This window comes from Aquarana catesbeiana, linkage group LG04, assembly GCF_042186555.1.
Source record: "Aquarana catesbeiana isolate 2022-GZ linkage group LG04, ASM4218655v1, whole genome shotgun sequence".
Classification (NCBI taxonomy): Eukaryota; Metazoa; Chordata; class Amphibia; order Anura; family Ranidae; genus Aquarana; species Aquarana catesbeiana.
Genome location: NC_133327.1, coordinates 255,916,854 through 255,930,458, shown reverse-complemented (window position 1 = coordinate 255,930,458; position 13,605 = coordinate 255,916,854).

The window sequence follows — 13,605 nt, the reverse complement described above, 5'->3', positions numbered from 1 at the left end:
TGTTTCTTTATATTTTAGTATTAGAAATATCCTTTTAATCATATATATATATATATATATATATATATATATATATATTAAATATTGTATCTTAATATTTCATATTTAACACTTGAATCCTTCAGGTATCAGGCTAAAGGATGCCATTTTGCCATTTAATGTTTTCTGTTCAGCAATAAACTGATATGCTGTAGGCATAGGCATCCGCAGAACTTTTTTCGGGGGGGGGGCATCATTTTAAGGTCACCCATGCTCCGGCCCTTTTTTGACTATGTAATAAAGGGGAGGGGCTTAGCCATTATCACATAAAGCGTGATAACGCTCCCTCCTTCCACTGCCACATTTGGCACTTTTTTGGGGGAGGGAGGGTACCTGGTTTTGCTGTGGCGATCTGAGCCACATGCAAACCATGCAAAATATGCTGCGACCACAGCAAGGGAAGGTATAAATAATATATGCAATATAATAATATACAATTAGGCAATCAATCAATTACAAAAAAAAACTACACCTGCATGATGGCTTAAGCCAGTGGAGATTTTAACTTCTATATAGACACAATAGCATCTTTATGCTGTTGTGTCCATATAGCTGCTGTTGTGCCCATATAGCTGCTATTGTGCGCTTATAGATGCTGTTGTGCCCGTATAGCTGCTATTGCGCCCTTATAGATGCTATTGTGCATCTATATGGGCAAAACAGCAGCTATATGGGCACAACAGCAGCTATATGGACACAATAGCTGCTTTATGGGCATATTAACATCTTTATGCTATTGTGCCCATATAGCTTCTGCTCTGTCCATGATATTGTGCCCATATTATATATAGCTGCTGCTGTGCCCATATTATATATAGCTGCTGCTGTGCCCATATAGCTGCTGTTGTGCATCTACATGGGCACAATAGCAGCTTTATGGGCACAGTAGCATAAAGATGCTATTGTGTCCATATAACTCTTATTGCGTTCATATAACTCCTATTGTGGCCATACAAATGCCACTGTCTACTATTGTGCCCAGTGACACTGACCTTGCAGCCCTGCTGTGAATCCCGCGGGCCACGGCTACCAGGATTTGGAGCAACCAGGGTGCAGAGTGATATCAACAGCATGTCTGAAATTTCAGCCGGAACTATAGAAGAGGCAACGGCTTATACAGCCGACAGATGCCTTTGTGGAACTGCTGCCTCTGCAGCTCTGCGGCATTGGATGATCGGGGGTGAGGGAGGGACGGTCTCTCAGACAGTGAGTCTGATGTCAGAGAGCAACAGCAGTCAGCAGAGCAAACTCAGAAAAAAGTCAGCGGCGGCCACGACGGACCCTGCGAGAACTGCTCACGGACACGGTGCCGATTCCAGGGGGGGCATTTGCCCCCCCCCCCATTGCAGACGCCCATGGCTGTAGGTAGCCTGTGTAATTTGATTTACTATTTACAATGCACATGACTTAAAGAGTCAGGACATACCCCTCCTTTTTGCTAGCAGATATGGACCTATATGACTTTTTATTTAGACAGAAGCAGACCGCATACATAAAGGCAGGTGTGGTCTTTCTTATTGGAAAGTCCAGAATGCTCTAAAAACAATTACCCTGGTTAAAGCATAACTAAATGCATTTTTGGATAGAGTGGATAGGGTTTAGAGCCACTATCAGGTTTTCTGTCTGTGTCCCTTTTAGGGAGATTCACTCTCTCTAATTGTTCTAATAAACGGGCCATTTATTGATGCAGGGTAGGTGAAATGGATCAACTATGATTCATTAGACATTTAATTTGTCTAAGTCTAATCAGTGATATCTCTCTGCAGGTTCAATTAAAGGGTATATCCCCTCTGTGACATACTGATACTTTGCAAAGACTGTCCATTCGGTGGTTTTTACAGTCCTTTGGAGTGGTGTTTGCATTTCGGGTGAGAGTTCGTTCATCAGATGATCTATAAAATGATTATGTATATATATTGTGTGTATTATTTATATTATTATTAGACCTTTATGGTCTCTATAAATGAATTGTTTATCTTATTATATTGAATGAATATATTAAATGTTCTTTTTGTCTATTTTTAGTGAAATTTTACACAAGGTTCACAATAAGCTCCTGAGGAAGCCATGTTGATGGTGACACATGTAGATCTGAAAATCCTTTGTACCACGATCGTATGAATTTTCATATGTTGATTTTAACATTTTTAATGTTTATTTAATAAAAATGTGTTTATTTTGTTTCTAGTTGAGTAATTTTTCACCTCAAAACTCCCATTTTCATATTTTTTTGATAATGTCCTAAATGTTCTAATAAACGTTGTCCCTGGGAATGACAGTGAGGGTAAATTTAAAATTTGGAATTGTCACCAAAACAAGAATTTTTGTTCTTGCTATAATGTTTATGGCTATAATTCACATGTGTGGTGCGAACACCGTTTACATATGTGGGCATGACCTATGTATGCGTTTACTTCTGCATACGAGCACAAGGGGACGGCTAATTGAAAACATGTTTTTATTACTATTATTTTATTTATTTTTTTTTTTTTTTACACTGTTCCTTTCATTTTTTTGTTATCACTTTAATTCTTATTACAAGAAATGTAAACATTCCTTATAGGAATAAGGCCCTCTTTATGAAGACATCTGGGGTCATTAAGACCCCAGATATCTCCTCTACTCTGGAAAGCATGACATAAGTATAAAAACTAATAAAAAAAACATTGATCTCTGCTTTCCAGGGGGAAAAATGGCAGTGTTTACAACTTCCAGGGCCAGAAGTGACATAATGACTTTGCTTCCAGCCTCCCAGGATTATAGAGATTGGCGGGAACCATGTGGTCCATGGCCAGCTCTATGGTAACCTGGCGCCACTGCTGGATAGGATCTTTGGCTCCCCAAATGCAAAAGAGAGCCCAGAGAGGCGTCGTTGGGCTTTGGGAGGGGGAACGTCCCCTCCAACTACCTGTAAAAGCAATCCAGCAGCTAATTAGCCACCAGGATGATTTTTTTAAGAAAAAGGGAACCAGGATAGATACCAGGATTACGCCTGCAGCTACAGGTATGATGTCCTACAGTCGGGAAGTGGTTTAACTTCAACTTTATGCAGGCATTTAAAAAACATACTAATGATTAGTTTATTAGCTCTGTTGCTAAACTTGAAGACTGTTTTTACCTTCCTCTTTAGCTACTCATGCTGTTGATTGCTCCTTGATTGAGAAAAAACAGCTGCTTTAAAGCCTAAGTTAGTAAATAAAAAAAACATGAATCAGCACAAGAGATATGACTTACTATTAATATGCTGTGTCCCCCCTTGCTGCTAGCTCATGGCTTCCTGGAAATCATCTTCCATCAATGCCCACCCCCTCCATAATCTTCTGGAGCAACATAAATGGGCTGTCTTTTGCACTCATCAAAAGTGCCTGACTATTCCTGCTCTTTCTGCCAAGCTCCGCCATTTATAGAAGGCACTACTACAGCTTTTATGAAACAGGATCTATGCATGGAGGGTGGGAGAATGATTAAAAGGCCCACCCTCTGCATTCATAGTTCATGTTTTGACTATACTTAGGCTTCAAAGGAAACCAGTGTTTCAGAGATAAAAAAAGAGTTTTTTTGAATAGGTAATTCCATGCAACTGGGTTGCCACAAAGACCAGCTGTCTGGACACAACACATATGTGAGCATTCGGGAAGATCACTGGAAAATATTGAATTGTGTAAGCAGCTGAAGCGTTGGCCTAGCAAACACCAATGTCCCATCACTGACAACTGTGGGTGTTTGGCTGCCGTCTATTTGTGCCAGAGCTCCACCAACACCCAAGAGTAGCTATGGATTACCACAGCTATGTTTGTAGAGCATTAGAAAAAGACTTTTCCTATGAACTATTTGTAGAGCATAACTCATGTTGAAAGCAGAGAACATATCTAAGTATATCTGTAATATGTGTACTGTGTGTATCCTGCAGCTAGACTTTAAAAAGGTATGAGCACGCCTGTGTGGCAAGCCTGTCAGCGTTATATGTGTTTATCAAGAATATGTGAAATATTGCAATAGATTTCTGCTAAAGAACAGGGAAGGGATCTACTGTCACTCTAATTATTCCTAGGTATCAAGGAAAGAACCAATTACAAATTATTAGGTGATAGTTCAACGGGTGAGATCCCAACCACCTAAGGATACCTGGTTATAAATGTACACAATCTGTTGCCAATGCAGATGTTATTACCCAATAAATCAATTACTATCTCAAATAAAATCAAATAAATATCTAAGCTCAGCAATATATCGCTACATGACCTTACATCAATATAGCTTTACAAGATTATCCATCATAACATTTGTCATTTAAGTATACCCCAAACAGTGTATTCATTGTATAAATTATGCAGAGCCCAAGCAAACAAAATGCATGCTATAGTATAATTAAGTAATTGCAATAACAAAACATATTACTTATTAATAATGAATGCTTTGGTATTTTAATAGAAAGAACAGCATTATAAGCAGAATATACCGCATACGCTAAAACAAAAACTGCAGAGTGTGGCATAAAAAAATAATCTATAGATATGGAAACGTAATTATTAGCAATAATGTCCCAAACTCTTGAGTCACACTTGTAAGTAAATTCAATGTGACTGAAGAAAGAGGTGTTTCTAGAATGTGTTATGCACTTAAAGGCATAATTTCCTTTTCCTTCATACATAAAGTCCTGAAAAGCATTTTTGTTTTTGAATGATAAATACTTTAAGACTATCAGGCTAAGATGAAATTATAGTGAATTATGATTGACATAATTTAACATAATAAAAAGCTTCTACTAGAAAACTTGTAATCATATCTGCTCAGCACGATTAGTATGGCATTTTCTTGCTTGGAGACAGGTGCTTCTCTAAATGTACACACTTGAACTATTTTGACAGGTTTGCTAAAGCAAATCTCATAATCAGATCCCCATGTCTTTTCATATATTGAAATGCTCAAGATGTTTACAGCAGCTTGTGTTCAGCAAAGCAGAATTTTACTTTTTTTTTTTACTAAGTTAATGCATTTGGAAAAAAAAATCGATACTGTTATGATCAGTTTGAGACGCTCACTTTCAAAATGGAAAACTTGGAAATGCATTTTATTATGCTATGCTGAATATCTACTGACAGTAGCATGCTATTTATTTGTCAACAGATTTGTGTGTGATAAAATAAGTGATTTACATCAGCTTCCTGATAGCGTCTAATGAGGAAAAGAGAGACAAAGGAAATGGTAAAGTGGAACTCCAGCCAACATTTTTTTTTGTTTTTGAGTGTAGAAAAAGTCTAGAACCTCTTTCAGCTTAGAAATGTGAAACCTTGTGAGCTGTTATGTTAATCTAATTAAAGCTGTCAACACTAAACACACTTCCTAAACATGTGAATCAACAAACTAGAATCAGAATGGTTAAAAAGGTTCTTTAATTAACAGTCAATTAAAATGACATAAATCACCCCCCTATTTATATATCTTTAGATGCTGTTACCCTATATAGGGCTAGTGGGGGTGGGCTTTACCAGCTAACCCAAACACTGTGAAAACTATACAACCTGCTGTAAGGTGGGTACCTCTGCGTACTACAAGAATGAAACTTTTTCATCTCTACTTTCCCTGCATATACACTTAAAGCAGAACTCTCCTACCTTCACCAACTATGTCATCCATGTTCTTCTGAGCTCTGTAGTTCCTCTGTAATAGGCTGCTGAACTTGCTGAAAAAACGTTATTGCCTGATGACTTCCTGCTTCTAAGACCGCTGGCTACTAGTCCTCCTGTAACCTCAGCCAGCGGTCTGACACCCCCCTTGTAGTTCTATCAGGGTGGAAGCAGACATGTAGTGGGCAGAAGGGGTCTCACAGCCCCCGGTCTGTGCCACCCATGGAGGAGGTGTCCTCCTTCTTCTCTCTCCTCCCTCCTCCTCCTCTGCTCCTGCCAGCAATCTGCCCCCACTCCACCTCCACTCTGTCCCCGCCCGCACCGCCCTCCTGCTGCTGCCCCCCGCCTGCTATCTCCGTGCAGAGCGGGGATTATTATCAGAAATCACTTGTAGGACAAAGCGGGGATCTCTGGCTGTGTCAGGTATTGTATATGAGAACACCGTTAGCTGATGTTAGCTGATTGTATAGATTATATACAATCCTTTTTGAGACACACTTTATTACATGTACAAATCACTATTTCACTCGTAGAGATTCCAAGGAAGTGTGGTCCCCATTGGAGGGTATACATGCTTCTTCCTTCAGTCAATTTACACATATATCTTGATTAGTATATCTGAAGCTGGTGCCCCGGCGTAGATGTGTGTTTAGTCGCAGTCTGTGATGTGTGTTGTCCCCGTTTTTTGATTCAAGTTTATTAGGCAAGCATACATGTGATATGATATGTTATATGTGAAATTTTCCAAGATGCATATGAACATTGTAATATTATTGTGTATATATACAAATTTTCACTGTTATGGATACTTATATTCAGTTTTTTCTCTTTTTTAATCGTACATCAGCACCTACCCAGTATTGGAAGCTACAAAAGTGCACATTTAAAAAGCCTATAAGGTGATGGCACAACCAGTGGAGAGAGCACTTGGAGTTTGAGAAACACATATACGGGTGGATAATTGTGGAGAGATCGTTTAATCACTATGCATATAAAGAATAGCACAATTTTTTTCACCATTGATTGATTTTCATAAGGAAACTATATGGACAACAGCTGCATATTGCACTTTAATATTTATCATATTGTATGATTTATATAAGAACATATAAGAAAATTTGCATATTGTACTTTATTTATAATATTGTTTATTGAATGCACTATATATCCCTTAGGGGATACTTTGTATTTAGCGCTGCACTTATTCTGATTCTAGAACCTCTTTCAGGGTTTTATTGTTGTCTTTATCTTCATCAGAGCAATTTCTTTTCACTTCCTCTTCCAAAAATGTAACAGGATGTGAGGGGTGATCTCCCCAAACGAAGGAAAAACCTTGGACCTTTGATAGTGCCCACATTAAAAGGTATCCCCACTACTATTACTCAGATGACAGCTGTAAAATATTTCTATTTCCCTTCACTTTTTGTGCTTGTAACAATTAGGCATATGACAAGTAGAATGGATGGATGGATATCTCCAAAAGGGACAACAACAAAGCTTGCAGAAGTTCTAATAAAGTAGTGTCTTCAAAGTAATACCCCTTGCTAGTAAGTGTCTGAGTTTAGTACTTGCATGTTCTGCTACCTCTTCTACCCTTGTAGAAAGTGTGGATAGATAGATAGATAGATAGATAGATAGATAGATAGATAGATAGATAGATAGATAGATAGATAGATAGATAGATAGATAGATAGATAGATAGACAGTTCTTCCCCTATATGCGTTACGCCCTCTGGGCTTCCTAGGCCTCCTAATTTAGGATTTTTTTATTATGAGGCTTCATAAGCTGAGGAAGCCCGGAGGGCATAACACATATAGGGGCAGAACCATGCTGCAAGTACTCTAAGATGCACATGTTCCTGGAATTCTCTCTCTGAAAATATGTTTATATTGTCCTTTAGATGTGATTTATAAAGCACCGGGCATGTTCTCATAAAGAGACGTTTTATAGTGGAGTATACTATTGGTCTCATCCCAGTGTTTGCATGTGCCTTGGTACATGAGTGCTGCGCTGTAGAGGAAGGAGATGATAAAAGAGGAGTGAAGGAGGTATCGCTTTAGAAGGAGTTACATATGCCTTTTTATTTATTTTATTTTATAGTATTTAGTATTTTTAGTTTTTTAGTATTTTATTTTGAGTGATATTATGGATTTACCAAGATATGTGATTTCTCTTTGCACGTACGGATGTTTCATGTGTATGTACATTAAAACCAATGAATATATTAGCCTGGGATAATATACCCATATATGTTATTGATTATCAGTTTTTTTATATATTCATTTTTGTAAGCTTTCTGTAAATGTAAACGATCACCATATTCCCCTTTTCCCCATTGAGGTCTGGCGGCTCTGCTGCCATTGCTTCCGGACCGGGGGTTTTTCCTTCGATGTGCCTTCCCGGCAAGGGGGGGGGAGCCATCACTCTCGTTGCTGGCTCCTCCCCCTTCTTCCCCATCAGACACCCAGGCTGGCCCTGGCTGTCACATTGGGGATATCTCCTTCCTTGCCGGCGGCATTCGAGAACATCCTCGGACGTCCCCGGTCACTGCGCATGTGCGGGGCCCTGCACGTGCAACGTGACGCGGGTGCATCACATAGTTACGACGAGGATGACGTCAGTGCGGGGCCTCGGCTCGTCCCGAACTCCAGGGAGGCCACACGAGGCTGCCTTAATGGCGGCCTTGCCCTTCATGACGGTCTTATGGATCGGCTTAGTGGGGGGAGGCGCTCACACCTGCGGTGGATCCGCTTTTGATAAATACACGCCCATAAGTAAGGATATATATATTTCAAAAGAACTTATACTTTTAGTCCCTCTACTTGGTTGGTCTGACATTTCCGCAGCTCCTACATTGTAAGTATACTCTCCTGCAATGTGCCTCTGCACCGTTCTAGCCCTATACAACTACGATCGGTTTACTAGACTGATTATGTACTTATAATATATGTTTTACATCTTGTATAATATTATCCTTTTTACATATATATTTTCAGACTTGTCAACTCGGTTTGGATAATTGTCCACTGAGCCTGACATAACTTGTGGCCAATCCCGGGCCAGGTCACAATTGAGTCTGATTACATAGGACGATATGGTGCAGCCTCACACTTGCTTTCACAGGTAAACACTCAAGATCATTGTCATATTCGTGTATGGTTTTATTGTGGGCACTTTTTTCTTTTTCTATCATAGTCACATTTTTTGCACGTTTGGTTTTTGCTTGCTTTGCAGGATGTGCAGTATATACTGCACGCACTTGTTTTCACCCCCACAGTTTGAAGTACTGATTATCACTTACACACTATGTTTCTTGAATTCACTCTTAATCATCCTATTTAAATGAGCCGATGCACACTACTTGGACTTCCCATTCTACTTAATTTTTTCACTCTTGGCTCTTAATTCACTTTTATGTATTGTCCTTATCCACTCACTTACATATATATATATATTCAATATTATAAGGCCACTATCCGCATATAAGGTACGTGTGCAGATGGGTGCCTTTCACCTGATTATCCAACTAAGGATATACTTTTTGATATAATGTTTTGATATACATCATGGGTGTGCTTTTTAAGTGTGTTTTTCTGGGTTTTCGCTGCAGGTGTTGCCTCTCCCTGACCGATCGTTTGGCCAGATGGGGGGAGACTTATAGTGTGACCTCTCGTAAGCCACACCGTTGGACTTCTGCTCTGGTGTCAGTGGCTGTGCCAGTGGAGGTATTCTGTGACCCCTTGGGGAGGGAGAATAGGCATTTTTGGTTTTAAAAGGGGACCCTCATATAGGAAGCTCTTTGCTCTTAGGACATGCACTATTGGGTAACTATATCATATAGAGTATTGCATACTATTTCTACTATACGCAATCAAGTCTTTACATGTGTACCCTCATTGTATATTCTTTAACAGACTGACCTCTGAAGAAGACCTTGGATATATAGGTTGAAACGCGTCAGTTTTATTTTCTGATATTGACAATATTTGTATAATGTAGTTATGGAAATATGTCTGTATAATGCGTGTTTGATCAAACAAGACTTGTAAACACTCGATACTAGAGCTCATTTTTCAACCTTGGTGTTAAATTATTTTTTGTACAATAAAATATAATTCTTTCTATACAACAATGGTTTAATATTTTAACCCCGCTGCCAAAAAACCCCACCTGGGGAAATCCTCTTCCTTTTTTGTTTCTACTACCAGGGGTGAGCAGCATTCCTCTTTCCCTCCCTTTGTTGTGTCCCTTCTTTGCTACATATGCCTTTTTGACCTCATTACATTGACGTGGTCTATTTAAGGAGGTGAGCAGCTACATTGCATAGTGAACTATGGACAGTTCACAGAGGATTATTTATTTGCATAATATGTTTCATCACAATGTGAGTGTAATTTAGGACGTTTTTTATTATTTTTACTTTTGGTAAGGAGAGCACAATTTTTTTTTAATGTTTTATAGCATGTACTTATTCCACGAAAGTGGAGTTACAGTGAGAGGAGGTGGAGAAGACCAAGGTGGAGTAGCTAAGACATCCCTTCTATTAGGAGAGTACATGCTTGTATGACCTTGATTAATAAGGAGGTCCAGTGGAGAAGGTGAGCACATATATTGCACGGGGAGGATTAAGAAGTCTCAAGGAAGTTTGTGAAGAATGCACTTAATTTTGATATATTAATGAAGGACTGTTTGTTGTGGACTTTGATACGCATAGTTTTTTGCAAGTGGGAGTTTGCGCTACATCATATTTTATATGATCGATTTACTGTATAGTCTACTTGTTCATTTGGTTTTCTCCTGAACTCAGTGGAGCTGTGGTTTCTCCTTTCTGCAAGTAGGTGTCACTGGTACCTAAGCTACAGTAAAGCTGACTTATGAATATTCATTCTTCCCCTAGCCAACCAGTAGGATTTTTTTTTCCTCTGGTGCATAATCAGGGGGAGTATGCATATTTGGGGAGGGCCAGATGATCTCTCTCGTGCACCCAGGCTGCAGCTTGGGAGGGTGTGTCAGGGGCAGCTGAGTGATTAGGCTAAGCTTTGAAGGCCAGTTCATGTGCTTGGAGCAGGAGAAGTCTGCCTGTCCAGGGTCTGGATGCTTAGGCCCTTGGCTCAGGGAGCCCTGCAGAGAACAAGAAAGGAAAAAAAATATGTCTGGGAAGCAGTACCAGAGATGACTCTACCTCTTGAGATCCTATGGGAGAGAAACTTATGGAGAAGCTGGGAAAGCATCAGAATGGGGTCATCGAGGCTACTGCTGCTGCTGGTTGCTAATGAAGACAGGTGCTGTTAAAAAGGTAAAAGTGCTGAATTCAGCTTTTAGGCCCTTTTCCTCTTTTGGAGTCTATTGTTATGCTATTAAACCTGCAAGCCACGAATGGGTGCTTTGAATTCCCTACCCTTCTCTTCCTGGCGTTTTGAGTGTTAGCAATAAACTCCTTTTTGTTTACATCTTAAAGTGACTGGCACACATCTGTTCATATTTTCCACTATTGCCTAAGAGATCTTGAGGGGAAATGTCAGCCCACCCTGTCTCTAGGGGTACCACAATGCCTTCATAAGTCAGGGGGGTGCTGCAGATAGATAGAGAGACAGACAGACAGATAGATATCTTGTAGGAAGGTAAAAACTGTCAATAATACAAATGTTTAAAGGCTGTCTCATTTTATGGAAAAGAATATCAGAACAGTTACAGTGTATTTGAACAGTTAGTTTAAGAAAATCACCCTTTTTTTAAATGTCATAAAGCCAACCGTATAATGATGTCAATGAATCAAGTATGACACTTGTGCCAAAGGCAAGGAAACAAGTACAGCTTACAAGTCAATGTGAAAGACAGGCCTGAATTAAATTAACATTAGTATGACTTACACATATGTATGTGTATATGCCTGTGAACATCGATATGTCCAATGCATTTCATGTACCCTATCTCTACAATGAGCTATGTAGAAACATTTATTTATTTCAGGTACTTATATAGCGCTGTCAATTTACGCAGCACTTTACATATTTATTATACATTCACATCAGTCCCTGCCCTCAGGGAGCTTAGAATCTAAAGTCCCTAACTCACATTCATAAATACACATACTAGGGCCAGTTTAAACAGGAGTCAATTAACCTACAAGCAGATCTTTGGAGTGTTGGAGGAAACCAGGATAACTAGAGGAAACAAACACAGGCACAGAGAGAACATGTAAACTCCAAGAAGAATAAAAGAAGTAAATGGTAAGATGGTAGCAACATACCCCTAAGCATTGAAATACACCTGTCCCTTCACATTTAGTTAACATTTTTGTCATAAATTGAACTTCTCAAAACCACCAAAGTTAACATTCTAACAATATTGGTAAAATGCCAGGTCAAAGTACATGGATCCAGGGCCCAGGATTAAGTATTTATGTGTTACAGGAATTTAGAACATCACAGATCTGGTAGACAGGGGCTGGGGAAGACCCGGCTGTCATGGTGCACTTTGGCACCAATGACAAAGTCAGAGGAAGATGGAGTGTCCTAAAAAAGATTTTAGGGACTTAGGAGCTAAATTGAGGAAAAGGACCTCCAAGGTAGTATTCTCAGAAATACTACCGGTACTTCGAGCCACACCAGAAAGGCAGAGGGAGATTAGGGAAGTATACAAGTTGCTTAAGTGCTGGTGTAGAAAGGAGGGGTTTTGGTTCCTGGAGAACTGGGCCGACTTCTCAGTCGGTTACCAGCTTTATAGAAAGGACGGACTGCACCTAAAGGAGGAGGGTGCAGATATTCTGGGAGGGAAGATTGCCGAAAAGTTAGAGGGGCTTTTAAACTTGGTGACGGGGGGAGAGTCCAGAGGTAGAGATAGTCAGCACAGAACAAATTCCAGAGGGTAGTATTGGGGGCATTAGTGGTAGGTTGACTAAAGCACCTCAACCCGAGGTAAGTACAGTAGCAAGTCCTATTTGCAACCTCAGAACACCCAATAAGAAGATAGTATGTGACCGGTCTAAACTACGTGGCATGTTCACCAATGCCAGGAGTCTGGCTGACAAGATGTGAGAACTAGAGCTACTGTTGTACGAAGAGGATTTAGATTTTGTAGGAATTTCAGAGACTTGGTTCAACAGCTCTCATGATCCAAGGTATTCCCTATATCGCAGGGATAGAGAGGGTAAAAAAGGGGGAGGGGTATGCCTGCATATCAAAAATGATGCACAAGTCAATGTGAGAGACAACATCACTAAGGGAGCAAGGGAGGAGGTGGAATCCTTATGGGTAGAGCTACAAAGGAAACTAAGGAGAAAGTAATACTGCCACAACATTGTAACCCCTCACAGATACTCTTGTTGGGCGCAGGAACAGGCCCTGCTGTGAAATATTAGATCAAAAATTGTAATAACATGCCCCTGTTAAACCGGGGCAGAACAATTGGGCCTTTGGTGGTGGTGCCACAACACTGTAACCCCTTATAGATACTCTTGTTGGACGCAGGAACGCGCCCTGCTGTGAAATATTGTATCAAAAATTGTAATTACATGCCCCAGTTAAACAGGGGCAAAATAATTGGGCCTTTGGTGGTGGTGGTGCCCTAAACCAAAAATATTGTTGGAAGATAGCATCATCAAGATTGAGGAGGAATAGGATAGTCAGCATAGGCAGTTTTCAAGGGATCCCACATGCATAGCAAATTCAATCAGTTACATCAACAGGTGCTTGATAGCTGCTGATCCAAGACTAATTCATTTTTATGAATGTGATCCTATCAACGGAGTCTGTGGACAGGCGCACGCTTTGATCCGTTACAAACCTTCCAGCAGCACTAAATGTGCATTCAGAAAGCACGCTGGATGCAGGACAGGCCAGTTTCTTAATTGCATATTGAGCAAGTTCTGGCCAGTGGTCCATCCTCAAGACCAAGTAACCCAGTGGATGCTCAGTTGAAAAGGTCTCTGTCACGGAA